Source organism: Gymnogyps californianus, chromosome 2 (genome assembly GCF_018139145.2).
Source record: "Gymnogyps californianus isolate 813 chromosome 2, ASM1813914v2, whole genome shotgun sequence".
In the NCBI taxonomy this organism is placed as follows: domain Eukaryota; kingdom Metazoa; phylum Chordata; class Aves; order Accipitriformes; family Cathartidae; genus Gymnogyps; species Gymnogyps californianus.
This window is the reverse complement of record NC_059472.1, coordinates 116090210-116111811: the sequence shown is the minus strand read 5'-3', so window position 1 is coordinate 116111811 and position 21602 is coordinate 116090210. Positions and strand designations below refer to the sequence as shown.

Genomic DNA, 21602 nt, shown 5'->3' with positions numbered 1-21602 from the left:
TGGTTTAGCAGTGAGAGAGGCACCATGTACTTTTGAAAGCCTGTATTACCCACATCTTCTTGTGGTAGCTGAAAATTGTCACCAAAGCTTGTCTGCTCTCTAGGTGTGCTGGGAGGAAAGCTACGCTTTTATACTCTGCTTTAGACAAAGGGCTGCAATAAAGACTTTTCTTGGTAAGATCTTGACAGGAAACTGCTTTGTGCTAGTGAAATTGTTTGTGGTTCTTATGGCTCCTATGCTGAGGACTGTAACTAACCTCCTGCAGATGCTGTGTTTGTCATATGTCTCCTTAGAGCCACTCATACTTGTGAGCCAAGCAGTTCCTGGGCTCTCAGGTGACCCTGAGCCATTGGATTATTAAAGCTCATAAATCCTATTGAAAGACTTCAGAATTTCCTCAGCCTGATTTCTTCCCTACAGTACTCTAATATGTGTAGGTAGTGCACATTCCCCACAATGAATCACAGATCTCAAGATAACCAACTCACTGCCTTCCCTGCCTGGGACTCTCCCTCCTCCTCTTTTTCTCACCATTTTCTCTCTGGCCCATCCTAACACCACAGCTCACAACATTCTTGCTGACTCTCTCTTCTTACTGCTCTTTCTCTTACTCACCACTGCTTGTTTTGTCTCTTTGCCCTAACGTGCATGCCACACATACATATTATAAAAAATACCATGATGCTAAGTTCCTACATCAGAGATGTGCTTCTGTCCGGACCAACTGAGAGCTGCAACCTGCCTGAATTTTTCAACCTGTCATAGCTCTTTGAATGTTGTCTGCAATATGGCTGAGTCAGAAGGATACCAGGCTGAGCCCTCTGTGTGGCCTCTGGCTTACTTTGGAACATCCTTTTTTGAGCTGCCAGCCACCCTTTTAGCCTATGGAACTTTAGCCACTGTCCCTCCAACGCTGTGACCTGAAAGTCCCCCAGTCCTCCTGCCTATAAACATAAATTAAGGAAAAGGCTACAACAGGAGAGACCATTTGCACCAATGCTAGTTGTCAAAGCTAGAGTTCAAATTCCTGCTCATCTTCTTTTGAGAGTCACAGCTGAGCAGGAGCTACAGTTTCTGGTCTTAGGGGGGATCAGAAAACTTTTTTTTTGTGGGGTAAGGAACTCCGCACTGGAATATCCTTTTCAAGATACACAGATATGGCACATCAAACACTTTGGGATTTCTAAAAGAAACTAAGAGGGGATTTGAAATGTCAAACACAAAGAAATGATGCTTTGCTTTTAGTGGGAAAAAATACCTTCCTCAGCCCCTCTAGCAACAGATTATATTTTTAAAGGGTTGTTCATTGATCTTCCTCCAAAGAGAGAGTCTTAGATTTAGGTACCTGATCTTAATCCTAATGAAGTCCATTGCAAAATTCTCACTGACTTCAGTGGGAATAGCATAAAGCTTCAATTTTTTATCAAATCTGAGCTACCAGTACAAGCTATACGCAAATTGCTTGGTTAATTTTCCTTTACTTCTAATGTTGTAGCTGGAATAAATATTTCAGCTCTTCCTGAGAAGTGTTTGAAACTAGAGCAATTTGGCTATATTTACATATTGTAAAGTGCCATTTTAAATAGAAACACAGTATTTTTAAGTCCATCTGCAAATTATGCATGATTAATTTGTTTGTAACACATAGGACATAAAATGGAAAAAAGTTTAAAAATCAAAAAAAACCAACTAAGACTGATCTGTTTTACAGGACATTATGATAAAATACATCAAGTTAGCTTATCATACTGTTGTGCCTCAATCTGAATCGTTCCATAACTCCAAAACACAATAGACTTTATATACTAGCTTTGTTCACTGAAAAATGGCTAGAGGCAGAAGAAATGTGCAACCAGTCATGCAAGCTTTTATTAATGTATTAAGTAACACTGCATGCCTTCTATTACACGAATCTCCTGTGATTGCAGAACTGCATGAAGCTCTGTACGTTTGTCCGACACCACATACTTCCAATCTGATGTTGGTTTTTGAGAGCCCACTAAGGTTTTCTTGATTTCTAAGTGAAATTGAGAGAACATAGTTAGAAAGTGTGGTTGCAGTGAACAAGTAATATAATCTGTTGTCATGCTTCGAAGATATCTTGAGCTGAAGCATTTGGTGTTGCCTATTGGAATTCTGTGTACATATAGCGGATGTATGCTTCACTGTTGTAGGGTGGTCCTATTGCACAAGGGCACTTTCCAAGACTGAAGTCCTAGAAAGCATGCGCTTGAGGGTTAGTTAAGTGCTTTATTAAAAAAAGTATTTGGAGAACTAGGTCTTGTGTCTTTTTTTCTGGCTATGAAACACACTGGAAAGGGTGTCAAAGGTCTGAAAAGTTTATCAGATTCTGCATCTGCTTAAACACACAGCTTCTGCTGACTTCCATGAGGCTTAAATGGACAGTTATCCCTGTGTGTGTTTACAAATCAGCACAGGCAGCAGCAGACCATTGCCATGGTTCCCCACCTCTTACATATTAAGATTATGGAATGATTGTGATTTTTCTTCCTGCTAAGAAAAGTCTTGAAGATGGAATGTAGGATGCATATTCTGTTAGATTCATATCTGACTCCGAGAAGGTCTGAGGTGACTTCTCAACAAAGGGAGGCAATTTCACCTCTTTGCACATGCTGTGTTTGATGCTGCTCACCATTCTGAGCTGAAATACTAGCTTGCATGATACTAGGGTAATACTGGGTTTTTTTCCTGAGTATTTCCTTTGGTGTTGCTGTAGCTGGCATCTTTTAGCATTTGGTAACTTGCCCCAAGCACATCCTGCCACGCAGGAGAGAGCGGAGTGAACTGCCAGGACTACAGCTTGGATGAAATTTTATCTACTTACAGATCTGACGTATAGCTTCGGCGCTTCCCACTCTGAAGACACTCCAGTATCCCAACGGTGGGAGACAAGCTGTGGACACGCGGCTGTTTCACATGTTCATCGTGTCTAGTGACTGGGGTAAAGGTTTTGAAACATTCACTCCCCTCACCCCCTCTCCTCCTTGCAGGTGAGTTGCAAGCCATCTAGTGAAGGCATGAGCGAGTACTGCTTTAATGTCCCGATGCAGCCTGCATTCTCTCCCTTAGCTGGCTACCCTGCTTGGGAGGGAAGGGATGATGATGTGCAGCAGCCAGATGAGGTCCTCTGCATTTCAGCGCACGTTCAAAATAGTTTTGATAGCCATTTTGGAAAATGGACTGTGGTCCACAGTGGAGATGGCTGAAAGAAACACTTCAAAAGCAAAGAACTGGTCCTTCCCCAGTCGCCAGCTATAGCACGCTTCAGCGTAGTGCCATTTATAGCCTTTCTGCCAGTCTTTTTGCTTTCAGATGCAACTTGTAGCACACAGTGTGGGGATATGTTAAATAATGAAATTAAAAGTAGTTGGAGCCACCATCCCAGGAGTAAGCCACATCAGGAGGTGCATTAGCAGAACAGGTTTTGGTGTGCCTGGCTGAACACCTCTGATCACTTGAGGCGTGCACCACGAGCCTGCTAATGCACACCCTGTTGTGGTTCATTGCTCGCTGTATTCTTCCAGCCTGATTCCAGTCAGCGGTCCCTGGTAAAAGCAGGTGTTCGCTTCTGAGGGGAAAGAGGGATTCCAGGGGTGCCAGGATAATACCTACTAAAGCAAATGTTTCCCCCTCAGCCTTCTGTATATTTGTGTTTAACTGGTACACGAGTTGTTCTACATCCGTTAATTGTGGCAAACTGTCTTTTGTAACAAGGACTTTCTGAAAGCACATAATAAAAGGAGTGCATTTTTAATGTTATATTTTAAATAAGAATTGTCTGTCTGTGGGAGTGATCACTATATTTCATAGGACCTTGCTGCTTTGTACTTATTGACTGTTTATTTTTCATCTATAGGATTACTAATTGCAGCTAGTACCAGACGCTTCTGTCTCCTTTCAGGTTATTGTAGTAGAGGGCATTGTACCAGATGCATGGTTATTCACAGAGCATGCATTTCCAGCAGCTGAATTGCTGGATCTGCTCTAAATGATCTATGGCAATTACATTTGGCGTTGTACAGCTATAATTTTACTGCATATTAATAGCCACCTAGCAAAGAGCTAAATGCCCTTTTCTCGGCTGGGTGCAGAATGAATGCCTGGGATGTATTCAATTGGGTAAAACGAGGCTCGGTTTTTAAATGGATAGCAGGGGTTTTATGTATTGGAAATGCGTGTGCTGGTGAAATGTCTGTTTCCCTTTGCCTTGATGGTGTGCAGCGAGGCTCCTGGAGAAATACCATCAAGCCAGATCCTAGACGGAGACGTGCTGGGAAGGGGGAGACGAGGGGGAAGGGGATCATGTGCCCCATTTTAAGTGGCTCATCTGCTACCACCCAAAATCTGCTGCAGTCTTTTTTTTTTTTTTTACCCCTTTCAGCAGCTTGGCTGATCAGTGTGGATGCTGTCAGGTTTCACCAGCAAAAATAATAATTAAAACCACCCTCCCCAGACTTTCACTAAAGCTGTCCTCTGGAGTCAAGGGCCCATTTTCTTCCCTCTGTTTTTGGGGGGGTTGGGGGCGATGGGGAGCGGGTGGGAGCAAATAACAAGGACTCGGAGGAGATGAACGAGCTTTCCCCTTATTAGCGCTCCTCGGGTGCTTTGTCTCTGCTCCTGGCTGGGGATGGGCTGATGGGGAGGGCTTGGGGGTGGGGGGAGCAGTGTGACTGGAGGGGCCGGCGTGCGGGAAGCCACGCACACGGACGGACAGACAGACAAACATACCCACCCTACACAGAGACAGACACAGAGCCCGGCCGGGCAGCTCCGCTCCTCGCCCCGGCCCGGCCGCGCAGTCAGCGGGCGGCGTGTGTCTGGGTGGGGTGGGGGAAAGGCGGGGGGGGGGGGGGGCGTTGGGCGCGCGCAATGGCGGCGGAGCCAACGGCTCCTGTGAGGCGGCCGTTGGCGCGGCCGAGTCAGCACGAGCCGGAGCGGCGGCGCTGAGCGCAGCGAGCGCGGAGCCGGCGAGGAGCGACACGAAGCGCGCCGCTGTCTCCGGTCCGAGGCGCACCACGCTGCGTGGGCGGGGAGAGAGAGAAAGGGAGAGGGAGAGACTCGCAGACAGACAGTACAGCCGGGGAGCGCGGCAGATAAAGGACAGAGGACAGGCAGAGAGAGAGAGGAGCGAGCGAGCGAGCGGGGATCCAGTCAGGCACCGAGGGAGACCCAGGGAGAGGACAGGCAGCGCCAGAGGCAGGGCAGGCGACGGCAGCCCGGCGGCGGACCAGGGCGACGCGAGCGGAGCGGGGAGAGGCGAGGCGAGGCGAGCCGGCCCGAGGCGGGAGGCGGCCGGCGGGTCGGGCGGAGCCGCCGCGGCCACCGCGCCCGGCCACCACCGCGCCGCGGCGGATCTCCTCCCGCGGAGGAGGCGGAGGCGGAGGAAGAGACCATGTCTTTCAGGAAGACAGGCACTGTACTGTAACAGCAGCATATCTGCAGCAAAATAAACAAACCAGCCAACCAAAAATACCAAACAAACAAAAAAATAACCCAAGCCACCAAGACGCTGGGGGCAGATCCCGTTTTCAGGCAAGGTAAAAAGAAAAAAGAAAAAAAAACAAAACCAAAAACCAAAAAAGCCAAAGCAGAATCTGCAGACATTTGCGTGGCGTGATGTTCTTTGTTGTTGCGATTTTTTTTTTCCTTTTTTTTCCTTCCAGCATGTGTTTTCTGTCATTTCGTTGGAGTCATTCGCCCCCATCCCCCCTCCCCCCCCCCCCCCCCCCCCCCCCCCCGTGATCTTTTAATTTTTGAGGTCAGGGCGGCTTGAGCATGTGGAGTGGAGGGAGAGGGAAATAGGAGCTGTGCATGGAGCTGGGGCTTGCGTTTATTACATGCGATGTGCAATTATTTATAGCAACTGCAGGATTCCGAGTCTAAGATGTGGTATTTACCAGAGGGGGAAGGAGGGGGAAAAAAAAAAGGAAAAAAGGATATCATGCATAGTCTAGTGGGGCAGGATGATATCGGTGCTGAAGCTGGAGCCTCGCACGGGATCCCGGAGCGGCAGGGTAGAGGTGGTGAAAGCCAGGTACGGCGTGAAGGGCTTGCCGCGGTTGTCGGCGTGGTCCGTGGGGCCGCCGGCCCCCGCGGAGGGCGGCGGTGGCGCCTTCGCTGTGTTTCCGCCGTCAGCCGGTAATTACCAGAGGCGCTTCTGGCGGGAGCCGCGGCGGAGGAGCGCCGCGCCGCCTCCCCCGGCTCTGAGCGCGGAGGGGCGGCGGTGGGTCGGGCTCGGACGCGGAGGTGAGGTGAGGTGGCCGGAGCTCGGTTTGCGGGTGACGGCGGTGCCCTCGCCTTGGAGCCGGTGTCCGGGAAGCGGGCTAAGGCTGGGGAGGCGAGCGCCAAGGAGGGGAGCTGCGGGAGGAGATCTCCCTTTTCCCAGCGGTCGTTTTAGCTAAAATGTATCAAACTGTAAAAAACCCCAACTTGTACTCGCTGATTTGTGAACAGCATCGAGGGATACGCTTTTAAAAGCCGTGCTTTGCTGGAGGGAAAGCATGGGCTTGTTTGACTAGCATTGTTCTTAAGGGTGGCGATTTGAGGGTAACATATTTACTCGGTGTTTCCTTAGCATCTCTTTTTTTCTTTTTTTTTTTTTTTTGTATGCAGAAGGAGGATCACAGTCCAGGAGTTACAGTCATATTGTTAGGTATATCCTAGCAGTCTGTTTTCATAAACAATAGTTAATGTTACTCCGCTTAGTGTAATTCTGCCTACTTGTATGTGCGTTTCAACGATATCGCTTGCAGATCGAACCAAGACATGCTCATCCAGTGCAGCCATTGCGCAGTCTTGTTTAATTGTTGTTATTTTTTTGCATTCATTTACCGTTTCAGCCAGCGGAGGGAACACACTCAAATTTCGGGTGTATTTTTCCGTGCTAGGTGTGTCTTTGCGCCTCCGCTCTCCTTCCTGTCTTTGCGCTTCCAGGTGTGTGCGGTTTTGCTTAAATTCATCCCGCTGCTGTGTGACATTGCTGTAAATGTGCCGAGAGGGGAAACAAAGGCATTAAAGAGCAGCACAAGTGTTTGTTGATCACCTGTTTGACTTCTCTACCATTGCGCTGAGCTAGATGCATGCCTGGTGTGCATTCTTCTAAATGGCATATGTAAATTTAGGCAAGTACAAAGCAATTGAAGCTGAGGGTGATGGGGAGGGGAAAAAAAAAATACTGTAAACTGACCTGCAACTTTTCAGTCGCATAATTTAACTGCACGCTGATTTTTGTTTTAGCAGTCTTCGTCACGGATCGAGGCAAGTTTGTGTGCACAATTAGGCTTGCAAATTGCTAATCTCGCACTGACTTTGCCTCTCAGTTCCCAGCTGGGCATGGTTACCTTGAGAGCCGTGGTATCAGCACTGTCAGAGCATGCTCCGGTGGGGAGATCGGGTGTGTTCTATTTTTAATACTATTTAATGAAGATGCTTCTCACTCTGCAATATACGAAGCATAATGGAAGAGCAGAGCGATGATTGGTTATGGATACTGGAAAAGGAAAAATGCAAAGGTAAAAACGGAAATCCCTCAAATATTTCTATTACATTAATGAAAGAAAATGCAGCTGTGCAGAAGGGTGATCGATTAGCTGGTCTAAGTCGAACTGGTTTGTGGTGTCTAAGATGATTTTTTAAAACAATTTCTTTTAAAAAGTTGTATGAAACAAGCTAGATAGGAGATGATTTTGTGCTGTTGATAAATCTGTGAGTATGCTTAAGTTGAAGAAGAATATTCTATTTTAATTCTTTTTTTAGTGTTGAAATGTGTTACAATGGAGTAGCGCTAGGGAACATCTTGAAATATTTATTTTTTTCTTATGCTAACCACTTTTAATGATTAACTATTTATGTTCTTATTGGTAGCCTCCTGAAGCAGGAGTTTTGAGTTTTTATTCCTTGCAGTTAAAAGTTAATTCAGTTGATATTAAAAATCATTGTTGCATGTAATCTCGCAGAATGCAAGCAGCTGTAAACCTCTTGCGATATATGTGTAAAGGAAAATACCTATAGATAACTACAGTGTATGCCATTATACAAAATGCGTGTAGATACTTTTGAAAAACTGCCTTGTTTAGTTCCATGTATCTATAGTCGGAAATACATTTATTAGCTATTTGCAACAATCCATGCACTCCGAATAATATAGAGAAACTCGCCTTGATTAAAGATGTCTTCTACAAAACAACTGTATTTTCTCTCTATTGCCTACAGTTTTACAGGATGGTGGTCTGAGGAATGGCTGAGTACCCCTCCTGCAAAATCCCTTTTCAGGCAATTATTTCTTTCTGCTACATTCTAGTCCTTTTGACTGCCCCAGGGCTAAGTGTGCAAGTGAGGGTTGCTCAAATGAGTGTTGCACTGCATCGTACCCATGAAGGAAAAATTACGTAAGGATGATAGAGGAAACACAATGAGATTTTTAACACAGGTGTAATGATAGATCTCAGAGAGAGAGAGAGAAGAACAATGCAACAGTTGCTTTGAAACTTTATCCTGCTGGAGTAAAACTGTGGGCCAAATCATGTTTTCCTGATGGTGCTGCTTTTCCTGTGGGCTTTACTGGGGTTATTTGCATGATTACAGTAAACTGGACTTGGCCTGATAAATCACTGTTACTAGACAGAATTTCTGGGAGTACAGAAAAGAAACCTAAGAAGTTTTAAAATCTGCTGCGCTCTTCGCCTCCTCCAAGGTTATGATTTTAACAACTAACTTTAAACTTGGAATGAAGGGGGGGGGGGGAGAGTACACTAATTCTAGGATGGCTTACTTATAGTCTGTCTTGCCTCCTGGAGGCATTGCTTTCGCTGCAGTCAATGGGAGCTTTAAATTTGGAAGTGCGTCCAGGGTTTGGTTCAATGGTTTTATCAATGCTAAAGACAGACGCAGGGACAAATCTTCAGCAGCTGTAAATTGATGTAGTTCCATTGGTTTTAAGAACAGTATAGATTTACACCAGCTGATGATACGCCCCTCTGCTTGTAACGTACAGGATCTGTAACTTGCATTGAATGGTATCATCAATTTTGATGGCATTAATTTCAGAGTAGGAAAATGATTTTGGCAGACTGGCAAATCCTTGTTTGTAGGGACTACTCACAAATGAGTGGCTTGATCCAGTGAGTGCTCCCAGCTCAATTTATTTGCTCAGTTGTAAAGAGAATTTGTAACTGACGTGATTATTTAAGGAAACGCTATTTGTGTTAAGTAATCTATTTTCAAAAATATCATTAAAGATTGGCCAGTTGAGAAGTAATGTAACTACCATGCAATAAACTTGCAAAATCCGTTTGTCCCTTGCTCATTCATTTATTAGATTTGAAGTTCTGTATTAATGTTCTCAGCAGGTAGTAAGTCAAGCAAATGGGTCACTTTTTCTTCTAGAAGATTGAAATGTTCATCAAACAAGTAATACATGGCAAAGACTCTATACGTTCCAGTGGAGAGCACTTGATTCTGAAGACTTAAAAGTACTGTGTATGAACATCTTCGTATCTGTATGGTAACATGCATTTCTAGGGCGCGTTCTGTTTTGATGACAAACTGCAATCCAGGTAAGTAGGATTTTCCCCATTTTAAGGCTGGGTAAATTGAACTGCAGATAAATTATGCAAGCCATGTGAGGTCACGCATCCAGTTTTTGACAGTCATCAAATGAGACCTATTCCAGTCTCCAACCTTATGCGGGTCACCCCTGGATGATAAAGCTCCCTGATTAATTGCCGGTTTTTGTTTTGTTTCCTAATTTTTCCACTTCATACATGAAATGGTGGCTTTCAGAAACATGTAGATGTAAATAAATTTACATGTTTGTTTATAACGATTACAAATATTTCATTTTTACACAATAATTTAATGATAAGCCCGTCTAGCAAGGAAATACCTTCAGAACAAGTGCAAGGAATGACTCATGTTGGGTCCTGTTTTTTGATTTTTTTTTTTAATTATTTTTTTAAAATATATTAAACATGCCTATAAATTCAGGTAGACATACTGGTTACAGTTTGTAGACAGGTTATGTTTTTCTTGGGTTCTTGTTTAAGAAGGAGATTTAAACCCAAATCAGAATAACAGCCACTATGGTTTACATGAGTATGCCAGTGTGCGTGCACATACAATTTATTAGAAAAATAAAAAAGACATTACACTATAAAACTACAATACTTTGTTTTAATTAAGGCTCATTTTTGATAAATAACATCTATGATGGGTTCTTCAAGTCCTCATTTGTCAGTGAAGGTCCAAACTGCTTAGTTATAGGACTTAAGAGCTAAACTCATCATTTTCTTAGATGTTTGAAGTAACTCCAGTTTTAGACTCCACGTTATCTCATATGGTGGTTTTACAGTAGGTAAACTTGATGATGCATTGCCAATGACCCTATGTAAGAGTGCTCCCTGTAGAGGTCTCTTATGTTTTTCCTTAGCCTATCTTCATTTATAAGAATACATAAATAATCTATATTAATACTTAATGTGTGGCATATGCAATCCAAAGTTATGAATTACATTAATTCCAGGGGAAGAGTATTGGAGCTCCGTGTCACCTTTAGGGAAAAAGCCTCGAGCAAACACTTTCATAATGTCCTACCGCAATTGCCCTCTTCCACCTGTTAATAATGTTGCCAATGTTTACTCCTGCTTCCTTTTTCGCTGTTGTGGTTTCCAGGCTCTCAGGTAATGCATCATCAGTACACTTCTTTAAGGTTCCTTGGAAAAAGGAGTTGGGGAAAAAGTCTCCTTTCATTCAAATGTATCGGTTTTCAGTTGTATGGTGAGATCTTTAAACCATGCTAGATCATTCCAGATTCCTAAATAAGTAATAAGCTGGTATATGAAAATGTTATATCACTCCGCGCCTCCCCCCCCCCCCCCCCCCCCCCCAATTCACTGTTACTGAGAGGAAGAAGCGGACTAAATATGGGGAGAAGTACAGAGAAACGAGAAACAAGGAATTAAAAAAAAATAACATTTTACAGGAATGAGTTCATAAGGGCTATTTAGATGAAGTAATTGCTACTGTGATAAACATGGTGAAAAATACTAAATACTAGACAGCCCACAGGTTTTTTTTGTTAATGTTGAAGAAACTATGAAGTGTGAGAGAGTGATAATGTCATACAGCATGACTTAGCTGAAATGCAGAAGGCGTAGTTAGGCAGTGACAGCTGGGAATTTGAAATTTATGATTTGGATATCCAATGACTTTCTGAAGCAGGGGGTTTAGAGTATTTTCTAGTCACTGGCAATATACGGAGGCAGTAACCACGTAAGACTGTTCTCAGAGCAGACATGTTCACACAGCATATGTTGAAGTATGTAAGGTGAGAAGTGCATTTTTATAAGTGAAAGAAAATGTTGTTCACAGAGAAACTGGGACACTTTTATGCTTCTTTCTCCAAATCAGATGTCTGCTCTTGATTTTTTCAGGCCAAGAGTCACAGTTAACAAGAAGAGCACCATGAGAAAGCAAAGTCCTATGAAAAGTGTTCTTGTAATCGAATGCTTTCTAGTATATTTCTCATTTAGTCTTAGGCAATACTATGATATAAGCGGCTTATACAGCGCCTGTGTTAAAATTATAGAAGCTTAGTAACAATCTTCCAACTGATAAAACTGTCTTTTTCCTAAATTGGATGCCTTCAAGCTTTTGAGTCAAAGGCAAGCTTAAAATGGTCAGCAGGGCAGTGTTAAAAATAATCAGCAATTAAACAAAAAAAACCACCCCCACCCCTTCCCCCACTGTTAAATACTCTGTTTTTAATTTCTCAAAGTTTTTGTCTTCTGTTTGCAAGCTATGCTAAAACATAAAAATCAAATATATACGAATCAACTGTTTTCAGGCTTCTGTTTCATCCCAATTTTTATGGCCACACAGCAGTGATTTTTACGGGATTCATAAAATCATCAGAGCCAGTTTTATGTCCTAGGAATTGAATTCTGTCATCAAAAGCGTGCCCGAACAGCTAATAATTTTGTCATTAATTAATCCTGTTGCAGTATTTGTATTTTTATTGCCTTATGAGTTGAAGTCTCCCTGTGCCTTCAATACAGAAAGTAAATTTTTATTATTAAATATAAGAGTCAGATTGTGGTGCTTTTTTTTGCAGGGAGTGCATGCATCTTGGTTTTGGTGATTTGCAGAGCTTCTCATGGTGTAATGCTCTATTTGCTGTGAAGAAAGTTACCACAATTTGTTCCTGAGTGAAGAGGGATGGCAAGGCTTTTCAGTTGAATGACGCTAGTGCAGATAAACTGCAGTGATTAGAAGCATATTATAAATAGCATTAAATTGTTACATAGTTAAATGCTCCATGCTAATTAATATTGAATTCAATGAGAAGTTTTACTGGAGAGCAGACTTTGGTGTTGATGCTCTCATGTGAAATAGGTACAGCATGATGTGCTTTTGGAGAATACGCCTACTTTGTGCTTTTTGGGTGTTTGTGCTGTTGAACTTAATTTGAAATGCTTTGCCTTCAGTTGCATGAAAGTAAACAGTAACTTGCGGTGGTTCAAACTAAACTTTAAGGTTTTTCCGTTTTCAAGTGCCTATTGCATTTCTAAATACATTGCCATGGGCATAACATTTAGAATAGTTTGAATGAGCTTGCTTAATGTATTATAAAGTATTTGTCATGGAGTCAGAAATGTTTATGGTGTCATAAAAGCTTTAGGAGAAACACATCAAATAAATTGGTCCACTCTAAAGGCTCACTACAGATTTTAATGTAAGCCTGGGAAATGTCTGATAGCTTTATAATTTGTGTACTTTATAAGCCATGAAATCTGAAGTGAGGAGGTCTGACTTTCATGCTTTTATTTTTTGTTCGTTTAAGAAAAATTCAGAGCTTTCTCCTACCAACAAAAAAAAGGAAAATTGTGAGCATAGATCTAAAAGGAAAATATAATGAGTAACTTAGGGCATCTTAAAGTGCCGTATTTCATAACACATACGACCATGAGGAAAATGATAACGAAACCATGTTTGATTCAGGTATGATTTTTGGGGAAGCTTTAATTCATAGAAAACAAGGCTATCTAAATTGGAAAATGCAATGTATTTATCACCTTTATGTATCTCAATTTGCTTTTCCACTATGGTATAGCAATCTGTTCTGCATCTGAGCAGCAAAATGGAGTGGTCTCTAGTGACAAGAACTGTGGCAAGCAGCGTAAGAATCCTGTTAGATACTGAAGACAATAAGTTATTACTGCCGGATAATGCAGCTTTTGTTTAATGTATGTACTGATGAAAATGACAGCATTTGAAAGAAGTCCTTGAATGACCCGCTTCTTGAAGTAACCACCTCAAATCAGAGGCTGAGATAGGGAGTGGAGAGGTAAGGGGTGTAATGGAGGATTAGCGGCACTAGTACTTGTTGTAATGTGAAATCAGGTTCTGGGGTGGCAGAAGTAGGAGGACAGCAAAGGGAAGGAGGACTTTCAGGAGATATTCCCGGAAGATTAAGTAATTGGAGTTTTGGATCACCCAGAGAAAATATATAGATGTGTAGCCTCTTTTCAGTATAATTTGTTTTCTGATATAAAAAAAAAAAAAAAAAAAATCCTTATGTATGCGATGTGGTCCCTGTCTTTGCATGGAGGATCAGGACAAAGTGACTATTCCTCTGCAATCGCACTTGATCTCCTCAAATCTGAGGTTACAGGAATTGTAAATGATCTACGTCTTCTGAATTTTGCTGTTGCAGAATTGCTCCTTTCTGCCACCTACCTGGCAGAAGAGAAAGGAAGATAATGAAATTATTGCCAAGGTCTGGGGGCAGCTACACTGCAGCATGCTCTAGGAAGATACTTCTTAGCCTGGCATAATGTCAGTGCATGAAGCTGGTGGGTGAGTCCTGGGGAGGTGTGCAAGATTGTGGGCTCTGTAGTATGTAGCCAGTTCTTCTATGAGAATAAATTGGTTTCTGTCCTTAATAGCTCTTGTCTCGGCATGCCAGTAACCTCCTAAATTAGTTGGGTATTTACTGAAATAGCATAATGTGCCCTGTGACTACATAAATTCACACCTTTCTGTAAAGGGCTTTGTATTAATGGAGAAGGATTGGTAGAAAAGAGCAGATTGAGACACAAATCTTGATGCAGCATTTTGACTGCCTGTGGTTATGCTACTGGTAAACATATAGCCATAGTTGTGGGGCTGTGGTTTCTGCAGACACCATGTCCACTCATTCTTTCGTTGCGATCATTTCCGCAATGCGGGAGGAAGATGCGGCAAGCACCTACCTCTTTCAAAGCCCACTTATTTCTTTGATGTGTTTGTTACTCCTCAGGGTTGTTTTTTTTTTCAGGAAGGGGAACAGAGAACATAATTTGTACTCGTGAAGGCTAATTATAATTTTTCCTCTACAGATCATTTCTTAGAGAGCTGTATGTTCAAAGAATTGCTGCTGTTTTCTACATTACAGTTATGTTCAATGTCCAGGCAATGAAAGTCAAAATGTAGATTCTTCTGGCACCTATTGCTGTTTGTGTTTATTTAATAACATCCACTGGTGTCACGTCTTTATTAATGTTGTCAGGCACTTCAAAGCCATCTGTAGTAAAACAGCATCAGTATAAGAGCGTGTTAGAAAACAAGACAGTAAAATATTGGCACTTCCTAACAAAACATTTTATTGATTAAACAGAACAATTTCAATATGTGGAAAAATGAAATCAGTTCGGATTACTTCAGTACTTTGAGAGCAACTGCAGTAATACCCGAGTCTTTGACTTGCCTAAAAAATGACAGCAGGCTGAGCAATTCAGTTGTGTATTGTGAATACATGTGTGGCATGGGAATGTGTTTGCTAGATTTGCATTGACTGGAGATCATAACAAAGGAGGAGCATAAGTGACCCAAGTACTTCTGATGCATAGTTAAATGTTCCCCTGGAATGTATCATTTATCATCTATACTCGGTAGTTGGAATGAGGCTGGCAGATGATGGTGTAACATACCAGTGCTCCTCAGAACATCAGCTGCATGTACAAGCAATTTCAATGTCTGTTCACTGCCAGACAGATGATTTTAATAAAAGGAATTCAGAGGCTCCATTTGTGACCTCTGATGGTTTATTTTGGGGCCAGTAACTTGAGGTGCTATTGTTATTAAGCATTGTAAAATTGGAAAATTGAGATAATTTCAAGTAGCCTTACAACCTTAGCAGAGAAAATAAAAAACATGAAGGGGAGCGAATGTTATATTCTTCTGGCAACAGCAGAGCATGTGAAGTAAAGCACACTGAAGTTAGGAGACTTACTGCATCCTTAGGTGTAACATACAAATGAGGGATCTTCCTTAAAACCAGTCCATAGCCCTGACTTAAAGGTTGCTGAAGGTGCAGGAAGTTAAGTATTAGAGGAATTCACTGCAGTCCTAATATAAACTCTTTTCTTGTTTTGTTGATGTGTGTATTTCAAGCAGTCTCTAGCATTTATGTCTCTGCCTCTTTCCTGGCTGTTTCCACGCATGCACCAGTTGTCTGTGTTCTGCTCCTTACATCGTCTGACCATTCTTCATACTGGGCCTTCGCTTTTGTAAGTTGTGCCCTTTGTGTGAACTTCACTTTGTTAAACTGACTCTTCTGACTTTTCTTGGTTTTTCATCATTTGCTCACGTTTCCCAGCTTTTTTTTCTTGCCTGTCTACATCAGTTGCTTGCCCGTGTTTGAAATGGCTGAAAACTTTGATTTATTCATCATATAGTATTGCACTTCTAAAAATAACTTAATTCTGTAGGTATTTGGACAGTCAGTTTATAATAAAACATGTTATGTAAAGCATACTATCATTATTCAAAATATGCCAGTTTCCAGATCTCTTGGACTTTGTTTTGGTATCCCTTAAGAAGGGAGTGCCAAAACAGCTCTGATTGCATCTGTGAAACAAAAGGTTTTGTGGTGGAATCTAGAAGACCTTGTACTTTTGAACTTCTTCATGTATGCAGCTCATATCAGTGTACCTGGGTCCCTTTGGGGCCTCCATTCAAAGTCAACAGCTCCATAGAATCGTGTGTATATTTGATGCTCCTGGAAAATGTTGTGTCCTGAACTCTCCCGTCTATTTATGTAGATTATTTTTTTTTCTTAGATTAGTAATATTTTCAATAAATTTCATATTTGTCAGTTGCTTAGAAAATAAAGCGTAATGGAAATGACACAAAATTAAATGCCTTTGACAGTGTGTTCATTGTCAAAGACGTTTTACATGTTGGCTCTCTGACCTTTCAGATGGATTGCTGTCTGTGGTGTGAGCAGGAGATCCTAACAGCTAGTGTGGCACCTAATGCATTACATTGGATGCAGTTTACTGTGTTACTGGGTTGTACAATGAAAAAGAGGGGAAAATGAGTGGAATTATTATATGGAGAATTACTTCGTATTTCATGTCTGTACACTTGTTGGATAAACTTGGAAACTGCACCAAAAGCTGAAGGTTACATATTCTTCTCGTAACTTTGATTATAATGATTGTGTAGCCACAGATCCTAGTCAGAAGTGGAGGAGACTGATTGATTGTAAAGATAGTTACTGACTAAGACATCTAGCTGTCTGCATTTGAGGACCTGTACTAAATACATAATCCATTTTTGTGAAATGCATATATAGAAGCTCCTTGTAAAGACAGGGAAGTAAAGGAACTGTTGGCTCAAATTTCTGACTGAAGTGGAAGACTGATGTGTTTGAAGGAGCATCGTTTGCTGCCATCATCTGAAAGTTGAAATTTATTTTTTCCTGGAAATCTAATCTATTTTCCTACTTTTTTTTTTGGTTGTTGCTGAGATATAGCAGGAGAAGTGCCTCTATTCAGCTGCCAGTTACAGACTTAATTCAGTTATTTGTTTTTCAGTAATCTCATTGCATTAGTGCCTAGTTCACTAATTGCCTGCTGTACTCTGTCAGTTTATTATGAAAGTAACATTCTGAGTATTCTGAAACCTAATAAAGAAATGATGGCAGCAGTCTGAACAGATGATGTATAGTAGTCATGAACTGTTGGGCTTTTTTAAATGGGTTAATCTCCAGACTGGTGGACAGTCAGCTCAGTTATCTCTCAAGCAGCACTGAATGGAAGAAATCTCTCACCAGTTAAAGACAAAATTCTGTGTTCTGTGGAGTCGTTCCATGTTTTAGAGGGATGTCATACTAACAAGTCGTTTATTCCACAAATAATGGTACCAATACTCTCCTCAATGTACTCAGTGATAATTGAGTTTTTGAGTTGTTTGCTAAGGAGATGATTTGTGATTTTTTTTTTTTTTTTTTTTTTTTTGAAAGCATGTGCGTAAAGTCTGTAGTAGCACAGACTTGGAACACAGTGAGATGGGCTTGTTTTTTCATGTAGCCTAGGTTTAAGTTGACTGAAGGAAAGCTCTTGCTTTTATTGACTTAATTCTGTAGTCTTAATCCTTGCAAATAAAGGCATGAAAATGTTAGTCCATGTAACCCTATTGCTGCAACTCAGAGAAATATGCAACTGGATTCTGTTTCTGTAGCAGGAAGCTGGTATGGCTAGAAGATCCTTCCAAAATGTGCATCCACATATTTTGTGGTCTCTTAAGTTTAAGATACAACATTTGTATTTCTGAGTAAAACTAAGTTGGGATGTTTCCCAAATGACTGTGTTACCGGTCTGCCGCTAAACTGCCTTTCCAATGCAGTGGATAGGAGAACAACTAGATTGCATTTGGAAGATAAGACAGGCAAAACACTTGTTTTCAGCTTTCTGCTAAATTCAGACATTGGAACAGGTGAACTCCTGTTATGTGGTGAGGGAAGCTGCTATAAAAGTAACGTGGCTTTGTGTTCTTCAGCCCACCAGAATGACTGTAGGTGCAAAAATGCAGTCCTGACAATCCCCACTCTTGTGCTCACTAGTGTCAGCTAAATGAAAAGAAGCTTTATTGTTGAAAACTTTTTTTTTTTGCTGGCATTCCAGTAAAGACAAGATGTGGGAAAAACAAACAAACAGGAAAACCCCCAAGCTTGAGGTGAGGAGGATGACACTGGGCTAATACTGTTACTGTGAATAAGAGTACATGGCTCTGTAGAAGAGCTTCCTCCACTGATGCCTAGCTGTGAAGTGTGTGTATGGGGAAGAAGTCTGGCAGCGGTAATGGCCAGTGGAGACCTGTTCCTCTCTGCCCTGCATAGGCTATAGGTGATGGGTGCGATAGTCATAAAACGCCTGTTTACTTCAAGAAACAAAAGGAGACCCTTTTATGAATTGGCTAACTAGTCTGCCAAGAGAGAGGATGCGTTTGCTGAGTCACTAGCGGAAAAATACGGCTGCTGCCTTCTAAAGTATTTTGTGGTACAGGCAGTGAAATACCATGACAGTTTTCTTTTTTCATGAAGGGGACAGATTTTCAGTACTTCCAAATGCCTGTCTGAGGTTATATGGATAATTTTGGGTTCTTCTTTTCCACTGAAGGCTTTTAGAAATATTTATGTCTTTAAAAAGGGGCCTTTCTGACAGTGGGAGTAGCTACAAATTCAAATGCTGCACATAGTATCAGTTGGCGAGCCGTATGCTGTACCAGTATTCTCACAAAAAACAGCTTTCCCAAAAAATGCATTTTCCAAAAAGCAAAGACAGATAGATGGGCGTGTTGTGAGCGAGTAACATGAGACAGTTTCAAGAGAGGAATGGTCTACCATGAGACAGTAACTCGGCGAAAGATATTAGAGCAATAGAAATCCCTATTGTTCAATTTTTTGGGTGGTTTTTTTTTTTTTTTCTTCCTAACACTCTCCAGCACTGAATTTCCCTTCCTCACGCTCCGCTTTAAGAAGTGTGGGTGTCCCTCGGGAGGGAGAACAGGCAGCCAGCCTCTCTCATCAGTGTGAAACTTTTTAACAAAGATTCATTTTGGGGAGTGAATAGAGGAAGAAAACAAAACAAAAGGAATTGTTCTTAAACAAAAAATGCACTTTCGGCATCATTTTCACTCCCCAATGAAAAGTAAGCTGTCCAGCCACTAACTATGGCGATCCCACAGCAAGGCGTGTTCCCAGAAAGGCTTTGAAAAGTGCTAGGAGCAAATTCTAACTCAGGTAATGAAAGCAGGCTTGAAGTGAAATTGAGCTGATTGTCCTTACCAATTGCCTTGTTCAGTTTGCGTTGATGTTCTGTAGTGTACTTTAATGGGTGTACAGCTGATGTACTCAAGCCTTAAGATACCCCAGAGTGTAGGCACTGCTAATCAGGCTAGTGGAAGAAATATGAAGAATAGTAGTCCACTTTCAATATTGCATTTGTTGTAAATAACTAAAATGCCATCACTTTAGTATTTAGATGCTGATATGACTACCTATTTTTCCCTGTGTTTATTGTCAGTGTTATGATGCAGGCTTGCATGCTGCTTATTTCTCAGTTCATTTCTCTTACGAAATAAATCTGAGCCATTATGATGAATTACTTGTAAGTGCTGTTGCAGTCTAATTAGATATATAACGAAATGGATCCTGTAGACAGGATTTTGCATAAATAAAAGCATTTCTCTCGCTCTTTCCTACCTACTATCTTGTAGTAGTAGTTCCCAAAACAGTTTGATCCAGAGGCTACAGTTAATTGTAATGTGCTTCAGGAGGTCATACAAAAGAAGCATAGAAGTTTTTTCCTGATTATTATTACTGTTGTTAAAAATGCTGAACTTCCAGGTTTCTTGTTACATGCCCTGTATCTTCATGTATAGACAAAAAATATTTTAAAATATGCTTACAGTTTCATTAGTGGCTCCTTTTTGTACACACACATTCACGACCTGCCACAGAAGTGTCTGGGTTTAAAGGGGGCACTGGAGAATGGAAGATGCTGGAGAATGATGGCCATGTACCTGGGGAAGGGGATGCTGGTTACCCTTCTAGCTCTTGTTTTGACATTCATTACTCGTTTAACCTGTGTATTCCTCAGTGTCCTCATCTGGAAGGAAATACTCACTCTTTGTACTTACATTCCCTGAATGTGTTTTTTCTCCTTAATTAGAGATTATGGCATTTTAGAGTCTTTTATAATAAATGGGCACTACACGAGTATACACTTTGCCTCTGTTGTGCTAATATTGGCAGATACAATCAGGTTATGGTACCTTCACGAGTTAGCTCAGTCACAGTGGTTGGTTGTGCGTAGTCCTTCAATCCACAGCAAATATGAAGACAGTACTTTCCTGTTGCTGCTGTTCCTCTCTGCTGTCAGTGTTGGGTGTTACTGCCTTTATTTAGTGATTCTTTTCCAGACAAATCATGCGATAACATGTTTCTGGTAGTTGTAGCAGGTGATCATGTTGAAGAATTTGAACAGGTATAAGATAAATGGAATTTGAAAAATAAAGTCGCCGTATGTTTAAAAAAAAAAAAAGTCACAACCATGTTAAAATTTAAGAGTTTTAGTACCTGAGGCAAAGCTTGACAGAATTGATAGGTTTCTTTCAGCTGGTTTATTTTGTATTCTAAGTCTAGAAATATGTGCTTATGTATAGCACATATTCAGGGTTAGCCCTTGCCAGGATAGTTTTTCAAACAATTTTTTTTAAAACCTGATGATATGTACAAGTACAAAGAATGCATCCACAAATGCCAGATTTCAGTGTTGCATACAGCTTTCACTTAAGTAGGTAGGTTTTTATTTTGCAGGTCAAAGTTTAATAGACAAAACATTTTGAGGGGGAAGCTTTTGAAAAAGTTCCGAAGTAGACGTGACCTGTTTTGTTATAGGCATGTGAATTCCCCTCTTCTGCCTTTATCTTCACTTTGTGTAGAGTGTTTATAAAAGGTCATCCCCCTTTAATAAACAATATTTATAATTCCCTATGCTAAGTTCCATTCAATGTTTCAAAAATACTAGTTTTCCTGATACAGCTGTGATTCTAAAATAATTACTTTTTAAAATGAATCCTTTATTTATGTGTTTTATTGTTAGAATGTAAATATTTTTCTAAACAGCTTTTTAAGTGTATCATGAAAATGTATGATATTGTAATGATTGTGTAGGTGTATACATAAGAATTTGATTGCCTTTTACATCTCTGTTTTGGACTTTAACTTTTATCTTGAGACTCTTACTTTGCGTTAGAATCTGTTATTTCTCACTTGACAGGGTTTTTCTGGAGGCTGGCATACAGAAGTGACTTAAAACCAGACATTGTCTGGTTTGCTGGGCTTTGTATGTGTGAGAGGTCCTGGCTTTTACCTTTAAAGCTTCCACTGACTTCTGTGGCATCACAGTTTCACTCTTGGATGTGGCCTGGACGTCGCTGAAGTTTGCGTACTGTGATAACCAGTTCTCTTTGTCACTGGCTTGTACACGTAGGTGCTGCTTAAATCGGTGGCTTTTGGATAAAAATATAATTTTGCTTTCTTCTTATTAAAGCACTTACTAGTCCTTGTATAACTGCTCCATGCCATTAGTTTTGGGCTTTTTTACAGTCTTTCTCAGTGCTGCTGTAGGTTCATTTTGAGGAGTGGTTTTGACTGCTGTGCAGGAGGTACTCTCCTTTGTGCCAGAGTTTGCATCCCCTGTTTCCCTGCTTATCCGAGGAGGTACCAGCCATGGATGAGTGGCTGGGACAAGTGT

At 41.3% G+C, this 21602-nt stretch overlaps 1 protein-coding gene across 1 annotated transcript in view; it reads left to right on the top strand.

Annotated features, from left to right (window-relative positions):
- Positions 1–21602, top strand: part of ARPP21 (cAMP regulated phosphoprotein 21) — a 244242-nt gene that overhangs the window by 91506 nt on the left and 131134 nt on the right. Inside the window, 1 exon segment of the mRNA XM_050890972.1 lies at positions 2848–2962. The gene's annotated coding sequence lies outside the window, so the exon portion shown is untranslated.